The sequence below is a fragment of the Oncorhynchus masou genome, chromosome 1, assembly GCF_036934945.1.
Source record: "Oncorhynchus masou masou isolate Uvic2021 chromosome 1, UVic_Omas_1.1, whole genome shotgun sequence".
Classification (NCBI taxonomy): domain Eukaryota; kingdom Metazoa; phylum Chordata; class Actinopteri; order Salmoniformes; family Salmonidae; genus Oncorhynchus; species Oncorhynchus masou.
Window position 1 is genome coordinate 62878589 of NC_088212.1, and position 12836 is coordinate 62891424.

Genomic DNA, 12836 nt, shown 5'->3' on the forward strand with positions numbered 1-12836 from the left:
TACTAGGGCTATACAGGCCACTATAACAAAGTCAACTACCCACAACTAAGGTGGCAAAACAGGCTGCCTAAGTATGATTCCCAATCAGAGACAACTATAGACAGCTGTCCCTGATTGAGAACCATACCCGGCAAAAACATACAAACAGAAAACATAGAATGCCCACCACACATCACACCCTGACCTAACCACATAGAGAAATAAAACGGCTCTCTAAGGTCAGGGCGTGACAGATAAGGGCTTTTGTGAGTGAATTAAGAAGAAGGGGAGAATACTGTTGAGTAATAAATACATGAACAATTATGCTGTATAAGCTTCAGAAATAGTCATACAGTTAAATAAACACCACAGAGGGACAAACAAATTGAACACAAATAATTACAATGAAGTATAATTAACTGAAAATGGGGAGCTACTGATCGTGGCTCCATCAGATTGCCCACGCCTTTAGATCTTCAGTCTAACGCTCTCCCAACTGAGCTATTTCAGCCACACTGTTAAAATATTATTTCTCATTATGTTCTAAGGTGTCTTGTTAGCTGTCTAAATATCATATTATCATATTAAATGGAGTATCTTTGATATACATACAGAATAATATGAAATGCTCTGAGTATAGGTTGGGTCACGGAGAAAGGATGGAGGAGTTGAGGAGAGTTTAGGGTTTTGTCCAACCCATAATCTCCCAACTAAATGTTCCCTTTGAACCTGTGTTTCCAACCAACAGCCCTCACAATATGCACACTTGCCGAAACCCGGGATCGAACCAGGGACCTTTAGATCTTCAGTCTAACGCTCTCCCAACTGAGCTATTTCGGCCACACTGTTAAAATATTTTTTCTCATTTTGTTCGAAGGTGTCTTGTTAGCTGTCTCATTTATTTAGTTGACTTTAGGATATTTTCTATTAATCTTTCTCGAACAGCGCATGACAAATGCTCCCACATGGATGGAATAATCACGTTATTTTCCAAACTGCTAGAAGACAATGCTTCCACCTGCTGGTTCCATGACAAACTCACACATACTTTTAGTTATTATTAGGCAAACTTTTTAGTGATTACATGTACGAAAAGGAGCCTCAGTTGATCTGGAGTCATCTTGCTAACAGACACAGGCTCTCAATGTGTAATGGAAGTTCAACAACTGCTCAGATAAAATGACCTGTTATTTCATCCATTGTCTATGAGAGGGTGGTAGTGTTTACCCTTCAGGTTGATGTAATATTAATGTGGTCTCATTCAACCATTCTATTAGTTATAGCTATGTATTATATAAGTTATCGTATTGCTTACAAACACCATTTTAACACATTATTTGAAAACAAAGTTTCTTTTGATCAAATCCTAACTGTATGTAGGTATCATTTCTATTGCATAAAGGCTTTTAGAAATATTTTTAATTGGTGTTTTACCTTCGCTGATTTGTCCACATGTAAAACATAGCAGAGGATGGTTTCGATCCATCGACCTCTGGGTTATGGGCCCAGCACGCTTCCGCTGCGCCACTCTGCTATCAGGTAGGAGGAGTAAGCTGAAAATAGTCCAGATCTTTCATGGCCTGCATACTCACCAGACATGTCACCATTTCGCATGTATGGGATGCTCTGGATCAACGTGTCCGACAACGTGTTACAGTTCCCGCCAATATCCAGTAACTTCACACAGTCATTAAAGAGGAGTGGGACAACATTCCACAGGCCACTGCCTGATCAACTCTATGCAAAGGAGATGTGTCGCGCTGCATGAGGCAAACGGTGGTCACCCCAGATACTGACTGGTTTTCAGATCCATGCTCCTACCTTTTTTTAAAGGTATCTGTGACCAGATGCATTTCTGTATTCTTAGTCATGGAAAATCCATAGATTAGGGCCTAATGAATTTATTTAAATTGACTGATTTCCTAATATGAACTGTAACTCAGTAAAATCTTTGAAATTGTTGCATGTTGCGTTTATATTATTATTCAGTGTAGTTTATACAATGGAGCATTCAAAGACTGACATTAATAGATCAAAATGTGATTAGAGCATTCAGATAATGTCACGAACGTCATCAGGGAAATGACCGGACCAAGGTGCAGCGTTGTGAGCGTACAATTCTTTTTATTTTGAATGTCAAAAACAAAAACAAGAACCAGAACCAACACCACACCGCTTACTAGGGCTATACAGGCCACTATAACAAAGTCAACTACCCACAACTAAGGTGGCAAAACAGGCTGCCTAAGTATGATTCCCAATCAGAGACAACTATAGACAGCTGTCCCTGATTGAGAACCATACCCGGCAAAAACATACAAACAGAAAACATAGAATGCCCACCACACATCACACCCTGACCTAACCACATAGAGAAATAAAACGGCTCTCTAAGGTCAGGGCGTGACAGATAAGGGCTTTTGTGAGTGAATTAAGAAGAAGGGGAGAATACTGTTGAGTAATAAATACATGAACAATTATGCTGTATAAGCTTCAGAAATAGTCATACAGTTAAATAAACACCACAGAGGGACAAACAAATTGAACACAAATAATTACAATTACAAATAATTACAATGAAGTATAATTAACTGAAAATGGGGAGCTACTGATCGCTGGCTCCATCAGAGCTTTAGATCTTCAGTCTAACGCTCTCCCAACTGAGCTATTTCAGCCACACTGTTAAAATATTATTTCTCATTATGTTCTAAGGTGTCTTGTTAGCTGTCTAAATATCATATTATCATATTAAATGGAGTATCTTTGATATACATACAGAATAATATGAAATGCTCTGAGTATAGGTTGGGTCACGGAGAAAGGATGGAGGAGTTGAGGAGAGTTTAGGGTTTTGTCCAACCCATAATCTCCCAACTAAATGTTCCCTTTGAACCTGTGTTTCCAACCAACAGCCCTCACAATATGCACACTTGCCGAAACCCGGGATCGAACCAGGGACCTTTAGATCTTCAGTCTAACGCTCTCCCAACTGAGCTATTTCGGCCACACTGTTAAAATTTTTTTCTCATTTTGTTCGAAGGTGTCTTGTTAGCTGTCTCATTTATTTAGTTGACTTTAGGATATTTTCTATTAATCTTTCTCGAACAGCGCATGACAAATGCTCCCACATGGATGGAATAATCACGTTATTTTCCAAACTGCTAGAAGACAATGCTTCCACCTGCTGGTTCCATGACAAACTCACACATACTTTTAGTTATTATTAGGCAAACTTTTTAGTGATTACATGTACGAAAAGGAGCCTCAGTTGATCTGGAGTCATCTTGCTAACAGACACAGGCTCTCAATGTGTAATGGAAGTTCAACAACTGCTCAGATAAAATGACCTGTTATTTCATCCATTGTCTATGAGAGGGTGGTAGTGTTTACCCTTCAGGTTGATGTAATATTAATGTGGTCTCATTCAACCATTCTATTAGTTATAGCTATGTATTATATAAGTTATCGTATTGCTTACAAACACCATTTTAACACATTATTTGAAAACAAAGTTTCTTTTGATCAAATCCTAACTGTATGTAGGTATCATTTCTATTGCATAAAGGCTTTTAGAAATATTTTTAATTGGTGTTTTACCTTCGCTGATTTGTCCACATGTAAAACATAGCAGAGGATGGTTTCGATCCATCGACCTCTGGGTTATGGGCCCAGCACGCTTCCGCTGCGCCACTCTGCTATCAGGTAGGAGGAGTAAGCTGAAAATAGTCCAGATCTTTCATGGCCTGCATAACCAGACATGTCACCATTTCGCATGTATGGGATGCTCTGGATCAACGTGTCCGACAACGTGTTACAGTTCCCGCCAATATCCAGTAACTTCACACAGTCATTAAAGAGGAGTGGGACAACATTCCACAGGCCACTGCCTGATCAACTCTATGCAAAGGAGATGTGTCGCTGCATGAGGCAAACGGTGGTCACCCCAGATACTGACTGGTTTTCAGATCCATGCTCCAAACTTTTTTTTTTAAAGGTATCTGTGACCAGATGCATTTCTGTATTCTTAGTCATGGAAAATCCATAGATTAGGGCCTAATGAATTTATTTAAATTGACTGAAATAAACTGTAACTCAGCTCTCTAAGGTCAGGGCGTATATTATTATAAGTTTTGTGAGTCAATAGAATTCACGAACGTCATCAGGGAAATGACCGGACCAAGGTGCAGCGTTGTGAGCGTACAATTCTTTTTATTTTGAATGTCAAAAACAAAAACAAGAACCAGAACCAACACAACCGCTTACTAGGGCTATACAGGCCACTATAACAAAGTCAACTACCCACAACTAAGAATGATTCCCAATCAGAGACAACTATAGACAGCTGTCCCTGATTGAGAACCATACCCGGCAAAAACATACAAACAGAAAACATAGAATGCCCACCACACATCACACCCTGACCTAACCACATAGAGAAATAAAACGGCTCTCTAAGGTCAGGGCGTGACAGATAAGGGCTTTTGTGAGTGAATTAAGAAGAAGGGGAGAATACTGTTGAGTAATAAATACATGAACAATTATGCTGTATAAGCTTCAGAAATAGTCATACAGTTAAATAAACACCACAGAGGGACAAACAAATTGAACACAAATAATTACAATGAAGTATAATTAACTGAAAATGGGGAGCTACTGATCGCTGGCTCCATCAGATTGCCCACACCTTTAGATCTTCAGTCTAACGCTCTCCCAACTGAGCTATTTCAGCCACACTGTTAAAATATTATTTCTCATTATGTTCTAAGGTGTCTTGTTAGCTGTCTAAATATCATATTATCATATTAAATGGAGTATCTTTGATATACATACAGAATAATATGAAATGCTCTGAGTATAGGTTGGGTCACGGAGAAAGGATGGAGGAGTTGAGGAGAGTTTAGGGTTTTGTCCAACCCATAATCTCCCAACTAAATGTTCCCTTTGAACCTGTGTTTCCAACCAACAGCCCTCACAATATGCACACTTGCCGAAACCCAACCAGGGACCTTTAGATCTTCAGTCTAACGCTCTCCCAACTGAGCTATTTCGGCCACACTGTTAAAATATTTTTTCTCATTTTGTTCGAAGGTGTCTTGTTAGCTGTCTCATTTATTTAGTTGACTTTAGGATATTTTCTATTAATCTTTCTCGAACAGCGCATGACAAATGCTCCCACATGGATGGAATAATCACGTTATTTTCCAAACTGCTAGAAGACAATGCTTCCACCTGCTGGTTCCATGACAAACTCACACATACTTTTAGTTATTATTAGGCAAACTTTTTAGTGATTACATGTACGAAAAGGAGCCTCAGTTGATCTGGAGTCATCTTGCTAACAGACACAGGCTCTCAATGTGTAATGGAAGTTCAACAACTGCTCAGATAAAATGACCTGTTATTTCATCCATTGTCTATGAGAGGGTGGTAGTGTTTACCCTTCAGGTTGATGTAATATTAATGTGGTCTCATTCAACCATTCTATTAGTTATAGCTATGTATTATATAAGTTATCGTATTGCTTACAAACACCATTTTAACACATTATTTGAAAACAAAGTTTCTTTTGATCAAATCCTAACTGTATGTAGGTATCATTTCTATTGCATAAAGGCTTTTAGAAATATTTTTAATTGGTGTTTTACCTTCGCTGATTTGTCCACATGTAAAACATAGCAGAGGATGGTTTCGATCCATCGACCTCTGGGTTATGGGCCCAGCACGCTTCCGCTGCGCCACTCTGCTATCAGGTAGGAGGAGTAAGCTGAAAATAGTCCAGATCTTTCATGGCCTGCATACTCACCAGACATGTCACCATTTCGCATGTATGGGATGCTCTGGATCAACGTGTCCGACAACGTGTTACAGTTCCCGCCAATATCCAGTAACTTCACACAGTCATTAAAGAGGAGTGGGACAACATTCCACAGGCCACTGCCTGATCAACTCTATGCAAAGGAGATGTGTCGCGCTGCATGAGGCAAACGGTGTCACCCCAGATACTGACTGGTTTTCAGATCCATGCTCCTACCTTTTTTTTAAAGGTATCTGTGACCAGATGCATTTCTGTATTCTTAGTCATGGAAAATCCATAGATTAGGGCCTAATGAATTTATTTAAATTGACTGATTTCCTAATATGAACTGTAACTCAGTAAAATCTTTGAAATTGTTGCATGTTGCGTTTATATTATTATTCAGTGTAGTTTATACAATGGAGCATTCAAAGACTGACATTAATAGATCAAAATGTGATTAGAGCATTCAGATAATGTCACGAACGTCATCAGGGAAATGACCGGACCAAGGTGCAGCGTTGTGAGCGTACAATTCTTTTTATTTTGAATGTCAAAAACAAAAACAAGAACCAGAACCAACACCACACCGCTTACTAGGGCTATACAGGCCACTATAACAAAGTCAACTACCCACAACTAAGGTGGCAAAACAGGCTGCCTAAGTATGATTCCCAATCAGAGACAACTATAGACAGCTGTCCCTGATTGAGAACCATACCCGGCAAAAACATACAAACAGAAAACATAGAATGCCCACCACACATCACACCCTGACCTAACCACATAGAGAAATAAAACGGCTCTCTAAGGTCAGGGCGTGACAGATAAGGGCTTTTGTGAGTGAATTAAGAAGAAGGGGAGAATACTGTTGAGTAATAAATACATGAACAATTATGCTGTATAAGCTTCAGAAATAGTCATACAGTTAAATAAACACCACAGAGGGACAAACAAATTGAACACAAATAATTACAATGAAGTATAATTAACTGAAAATGGGGAGCTACTGATCGCTGGCTCCATCAGATTGCCCACACCTTTAGATCTTCAGTCTAACGCTCTCCCAACTGAGCTATTTCAGCCACACTGTTAAAATATTATTTCTCATTATGTTCTAAGGTGTCTTGTTAGCTGTCTAAATATCATATTATCATATTAAATGGAGTATCTTTGATATACATACAGAATAATATGAAATGCTCTGAGTATAGGTTGGGTCACGGAGAAAGGATGGAGGAGTTGAGGAGAGTTTAGGGTTTTGTCCAACCCATAATCTCCCAACTAAATGTTCCCTTTGAACCTGTGTTTCCAACCAACAGCCCTCACAATATGCACACTTGCCGAAACCCGGGATCGAACCAGGGACCTTTAGATCTTCAGTCTAACGCTCTCCCAACTGAGCTATTTCGGCCACACTGTTAAAATATTTTTTCTCATTTTGTTCGAAGGTGTCTTGTTAGCTGTCTCATTTATTTAGTTGACTTTAGGATATTTTCTATTAATCTTTCTCGAACAGCGCATGACAAATGCTCCCACATGGATGGAATAATCACGTTATTTTCCAAACTGCTAGAAGACAATGCTTCCACCTGCTGGTTCCATGACAAACTCACACATACTTTTAGTTATTATTAGGCAAACTTTTTAGTGATTACATGTACGAAAAGGAGCCTCAGTTGATCTGGAGTCATCTTGCTAACAGACACAGGCTCTCAATGTGTAATGGAAGTTCAACAACTGCTCAGATAAAATGACCTGTTATTTCATCCATTGTCTATGAGAGGGTGGTAGTGTTTACCCTTCAGGTTGATGTAATATTAATGTGGTCTCATTCAACCATTCTATTAGTTATAGCTATGTATTATATAAGTTATCGTATTGCTTACAAACACCATTTTAACACATTATTTGAAAACAAAGTTTCTTTTGATCAAATCCTAACTGTATGTAGGTATCATTTCTATTGCATAAAGGCTTTTAGAAATATTTTTAATTGGTGTTTTACCTTCGCTGATTTGTCCACATGTAAAACATAGCAGAGGATGGTTTCGATCCATCGACCTCTGGGTTATGGGCCCAGCACGCTTCCGCTGCGCCACTCTGCTATCAGGTAGGAGGAGTAAGCTGAAAATAGTCCAGATCTTTCATGGCCTGCATACTCACCAGACATGTCACCATTTCGCATGTATGGGATGCTCTGGATCAACGTGTCCGACAACGTGTTACAGTTCCCGCCAATATCCAGTAACTTCACACAGTCATTAAAGAGGAGTGGGACAACATTCCACAGGCCACTGCCTGATCAACTCTATGCAAAGGAGATGTGTCGCGCTGCATGAGGCAAACGGTGGTCACCCCAGATACTGACTGGTTTTCAGATCCATGCTCCTACCTTTTTTTTAAAGGTATCTGTGACCAGATGCATTTCTGTATTCTTAGTCATGGAAAATCCATAGATTAGGGCCTAATGAATTTATTTAAATTGACTGATTTCCTAATATGAACTGTAACTCAGTAAAATCTTTGAAATTGTTGCATGTTGCGTTTATATTATTATTCAGTGTAGTTTATACAATGGAGCATTCAAAGACTGACATTAATAGATCAAAATGTGATTAGAGCATTCAGATAATGTCACGAACGTCATCAGGGAAATGACCGGACCAAGGTGCAGCGTTGTGAGCGTACAATTCTTTTTATTTTGAATGTCAAACAAACAAAAACAAGAACCAGAACCAACACCACACCGCTTACTAGGGCTATACAGGCCACTATAACAAAGTCAACTACCCACAACTAAGGTGGCAAAACAGGCTGCCTAAGTATGATTCCCAATCAGAGACAACTATAGACAGCTGTCCCTGATTGAGAACCATACCCGGCAAAAACATACAAACAGAAAACATAGAATGCCCACCACACATCACACCCTGACCTAACCACATAGAGAAATAAAACGGCTCTCTAAGGTCAGGGCGTGACAGATAAGGGCTTTTGTGAGTGAATTAAGAAGAAGGGGAGAATACTGTTGAGTAATAAATACATGAACAATTATGCTGTATAAGCTTCAGAAATAGTCATACAGTTAAATAAACACCACAGAGGGACAAACAAATTGAACACAAATAATTACAATGAAGTATAATTAACTGAAAATGGGGAGCTACTGATCGCTGGCTCCATCAGATTGCCCACACCTTTAGATCTTCAGTCTAACGCTCTCCCAACTGAGCTATTTCAGCCACACTGTTAAAATATTATTTCTCATTATGTTCTAAGGTGTCTTGTTAGCTGTCTAAATATCATATTATCATATTAAATGGAGTATCTTTGATATACATACAGAATAATATGAAATGCTCTGAGTATAGGTTGGGTCACGGAGAAAGGATGGAGGAGTTGAGGAGAGTTTAGGGTTTTGTCCAACCCATAATCTCCCAACTAAATGTTCCCTTTGAACCTGTGTTTCCAACCAACAGCCCTCACAATATGCACACTTGCCGAAACCCGGGATCGAACCAGGGACCTTTAGATCTTCAGTCTAACGCTCTCCCAACTGAGCTATTTCGGCCACACTGTTAAAATATTTTTTCTCATTTTGTTCGAAGGTGTCTTGTTAGCTGTCTCATTTATTTAGTTGACTTTAGGATATTTTCTATTAATCTTTCTCGAACAGCGCATGACAAATGCTCCCACATGGATGGAATAATCACGTTATTTTCCAAACTGCTAGAAGACAATGCTTCCACCTGCTGGTTCCATGACAAACTCACACATACTTTTAGTTATTATTAGGCAAACTTTTTAGTGATTACATGTACGAAAAGGAGCCTCAGTTGATCTGGAGTCATCTTGCTAACAGACACAGGCTCTCAATGTGTAATGGAAGTTCAACAACTGCTCAGATAAAATGACCTGTTATTTCATCCATTGTCTATGAGAGGGTGGTAGTGTTTACCCTTCAGGTTGATGTAATATTAATGTGGTCTCATTCAACCATTCTATTAGTTATAGCTATGTATTATATAAGTTATCGTATTGCTTACAAACACCATTTTAACACATTATTTGAAAACAAAGTTTCTTTTGATCAAATCCTAACTGTATGTAGGTATCATTTCTATTGCATAAAGGCTTTTAGAAATATTTTTAATTGGTGTTTTACCTTCGCTGATTTGTCCACATGTAAAACATAGCAGAGGATGGTTTCGATCCATCGACCTCTGGGTTATGGGCCCAGCACGCTTCCGCTGCGCCACTCTGCTATCAGGTAGGAGGAGTAAGCTGAAAATAGTCCAGATCTTTCATGGCCTGCATACTCACCAGACATGTCACCATTTCGCATGTATGGGATGCTCTGGATCAACGTGTCCGACAACGTGTTACAGTTCCCGCCAATATCCAGTAACTTCACACAGTCATTAAAGAGGAGTGGGACAACATTCCACAGGCCACTGCCTGATCAACTCTATGCAAAGGAGATGTGTCGCGCTGCATGAGGCAAACGGTGGTCACCCCAGATACTGACTGGTTTTCAGATCCATGCTCCTACCTTTTTTTTAAAGGTATCTGTGACCAGATGCATTTCTGTATTCTTAGTCATGGAAAATCCATAGATTAGGGCCTAATGAATTTATTTAAATTGACTGATTTCCTAATATGAACTGTAACTCAGTAAAATCTTTGAAATTGTTGCATGTTGCGTTTATATTATTATTCAGTGTAGTTTATACAATGGAGCATTCAAAGACTGACATTAATAGATCAAAATGTGATTAGAGCATTCAGATAATGTCACGAACGTCATCAGGGAAATGACCGGACCAAGGTGCAGCGTTGTGAGCGTACAATTCTTTTTATTTTGAATGTCAAAAACAAAAACAAGAACCAGAACCAACACCACACCGCTTACTAGGGCTATACAGGCCACTATAACAAAGTCAACTACCCACAACTAAGGTGGCAAAACAGGCTGCCTAAGTATGATTCCCAATCAGAGACAACTATAGACAGCTGTCCCTGATTGAGAACCATACCCGGCAAAAACATACAAACAGAAAACATAGAATGCCCACCACACATCACACCCTGACCTAACCACATAGAGAAATAAAACGGCTCTCTAAGGTCAGGGCGTGACAGATAAGGGCTTTTGTGAGTGAATTAAGAAGAAGGGGAGAATACTGTTGAGTAATAAATACATGAACAATTATGCTGTATAAGCTTCAGAAATAGTCATACAGTTAAATAAACACCACAGAGGGACAAACAAATTGAACACAAATAATTACAATGAAGTATAATTAACTGAAAATGGGGAGCTACTGATCGCTGGCTCCATCAGATTGCCCACACCTTTAGATCTTCAGTCTAACGCTCTCCCAACTGAGCTATTTCAGCCACACTGTTAAAATATTATTTCTCATTATGTTCTAAGGTGTCTTGTTAGCTGTCTAAATATCATATTATCATATTAAATGGAGTATCTTTGATATACATACAGAATAATATGAAATGCTCTGAGTATAGGTTGGGTCACGGAGAAAGGATGGAGGAGTTGAGGAGAGTTTAGGGTTTTGTCCAACCCATAATCTCCCAACTAAATGTTCCCTTTGAACCTGTGTTTCCAACCAACAGCCCTCACAATATGCACACTTGCCGAAACCCGGGATCGAACCAGGGACCTTTAGATCTTCAGTCTAACGCTCTCCCAACTGAGCTATTTCGGCCACACTGTTAAAATATTTTTTCTCATTTTGTTCGAAGGTGTCTTGTTAGCTGTCTCATTTATTTAGTTGACTTTAGGATATTTTCTATTAATCTTTCTCGAACAGCGCATGACAAATGCTCCCACATGGATGGAATAATCACGTTATTTTCCAAACTGCTAGAAGACAATGCTTCCACCTGCTGGTTCCATGACAAACTCACACATACTTTTAGTTATTATTAGGCAAACTTTTTAGTGATTACATGTACGAAAAGGAGCCTCAGTTGATCTGGAGTCATCTTGCTAACAGACACAGGCTCTCAATGTGTAATGGAAGTTCAACAACTGCTCAGATAAAATGACCTGTTATTTCATCCATTGTCTATGAGAGGGTGGTAGTGTTTACCCTTCAGGTTGATGTAATATTAATGTGGTCTCATTCAACCATTCTATTAGTTATAGCTATGTATTATATAAGTTATCGTATTGCTTACAAACACCATTTTAACACATTATTTGAAAACAAAGTTTCTTTTGATCAAATCCTAACTGTATGTAGGTATCATTTCTATTGCATAAAGGCTTTTAGAAATATTTTTAATTGGTGTTTTACCTTCGCTGATTTGTCCACATGTAAAACATAGCAGAGGATGGTTTCGATCCATCGACCTCTGGGTTATGGGCCCAGCACGCTTCCGCTGCGCCACTCTGCTATCAGGTAGGAGGAGTAAGCTGAAAATAGTCCAGATCTTTCATGGCCTGCATACTCACCAGACATGTCACCATTTCGCATGTATGGGATGCTCTGGATCAACGTGTCCGACAACGTGTTACAGTTCCCGCCAATATCCAGTAACTTCACACAGTCATTAAAGAGGAGTGGGACAACATTCCACAGGCCACTGCCTGATCAACTCTATGCAAAGGAGATGTGTCGCGCTGCATGAGGCAAACGGTGGTCACCCCAGATACTGACTGGTTTTCAGATCCATGCTCCTACCTTTTTTTTAAAGGTATCTGTGACCAGATGCATTTCTGTATTCTTAGTCATGGAAAATCCATAGATTAGGGCCTAATGAATTTATTTAAATTGACTGATTTCCTAATATGAACTGTAACTCAGTAAAATCTTTGAAATTGTTGCATGTTGCGTTTATATTATTATTCAGTGTAGTTTATACAATGGAGCATTCAAAGACTGACATTAATAGATCAAAATGTGATTAGAGCATTCAGATAATGTCACGAACGTCATCAGGGAAATGACCGGACCAAGGTGCAGCGTTGTGAGCGTACAATTCTTTTTATTTTGAATGTCAAAAACAAAAACAAGAACCAGAACCAACACCA

General features: G+C 39.1%; 5 non-coding genes across 5 annotated transcripts; all 5 read right to left on the bottom strand.

Annotated features, from left to right (window-relative positions):
- Positions 1–746: 746 nt before the first annotated feature.
- Positions 747–819, bottom strand: trnaf-gaa (transfer RNA phenylalanine (anticodon GAA)). The gene has a single exon. It is a non-coding gene; the product is annotated as a tRNA-Phe (tRNA).
- Positions 820–2910: 2091 nt separating this feature from the next.
- On the bottom strand, positions 2911–2983 carry trnaf-gaa (transfer RNA phenylalanine (anticodon GAA)). Its single transcript has one exon. It is a non-coding gene; the product is annotated as a tRNA-Phe (tRNA).
- A 4131-nt stretch (positions 2984–7114) lies between these two features.
- trnaf-gaa (transfer RNA phenylalanine (anticodon GAA)) lies at positions 7115–7187 on the bottom strand. Its single transcript has one exon. It is a non-coding gene; the product is annotated as a tRNA-Phe (tRNA).
- Positions 7188–9274: 2087 nt separating this feature from the next.
- trnaf-gaa (transfer RNA phenylalanine (anticodon GAA)) lies at positions 9275–9347 on the bottom strand. The gene has a single exon. It is a non-coding gene; the product is annotated as a tRNA-Phe (tRNA).
- Positions 9348–11432: 2085 nt separating this feature from the next.
- trnaf-gaa (transfer RNA phenylalanine (anticodon GAA)) lies at positions 11433–11505 on the bottom strand. Its single transcript has one exon. It is a non-coding gene; the product is annotated as a tRNA-Phe (tRNA).
- Between the last annotated feature and the right edge of the window lie 1331 nt (positions 11506–12836).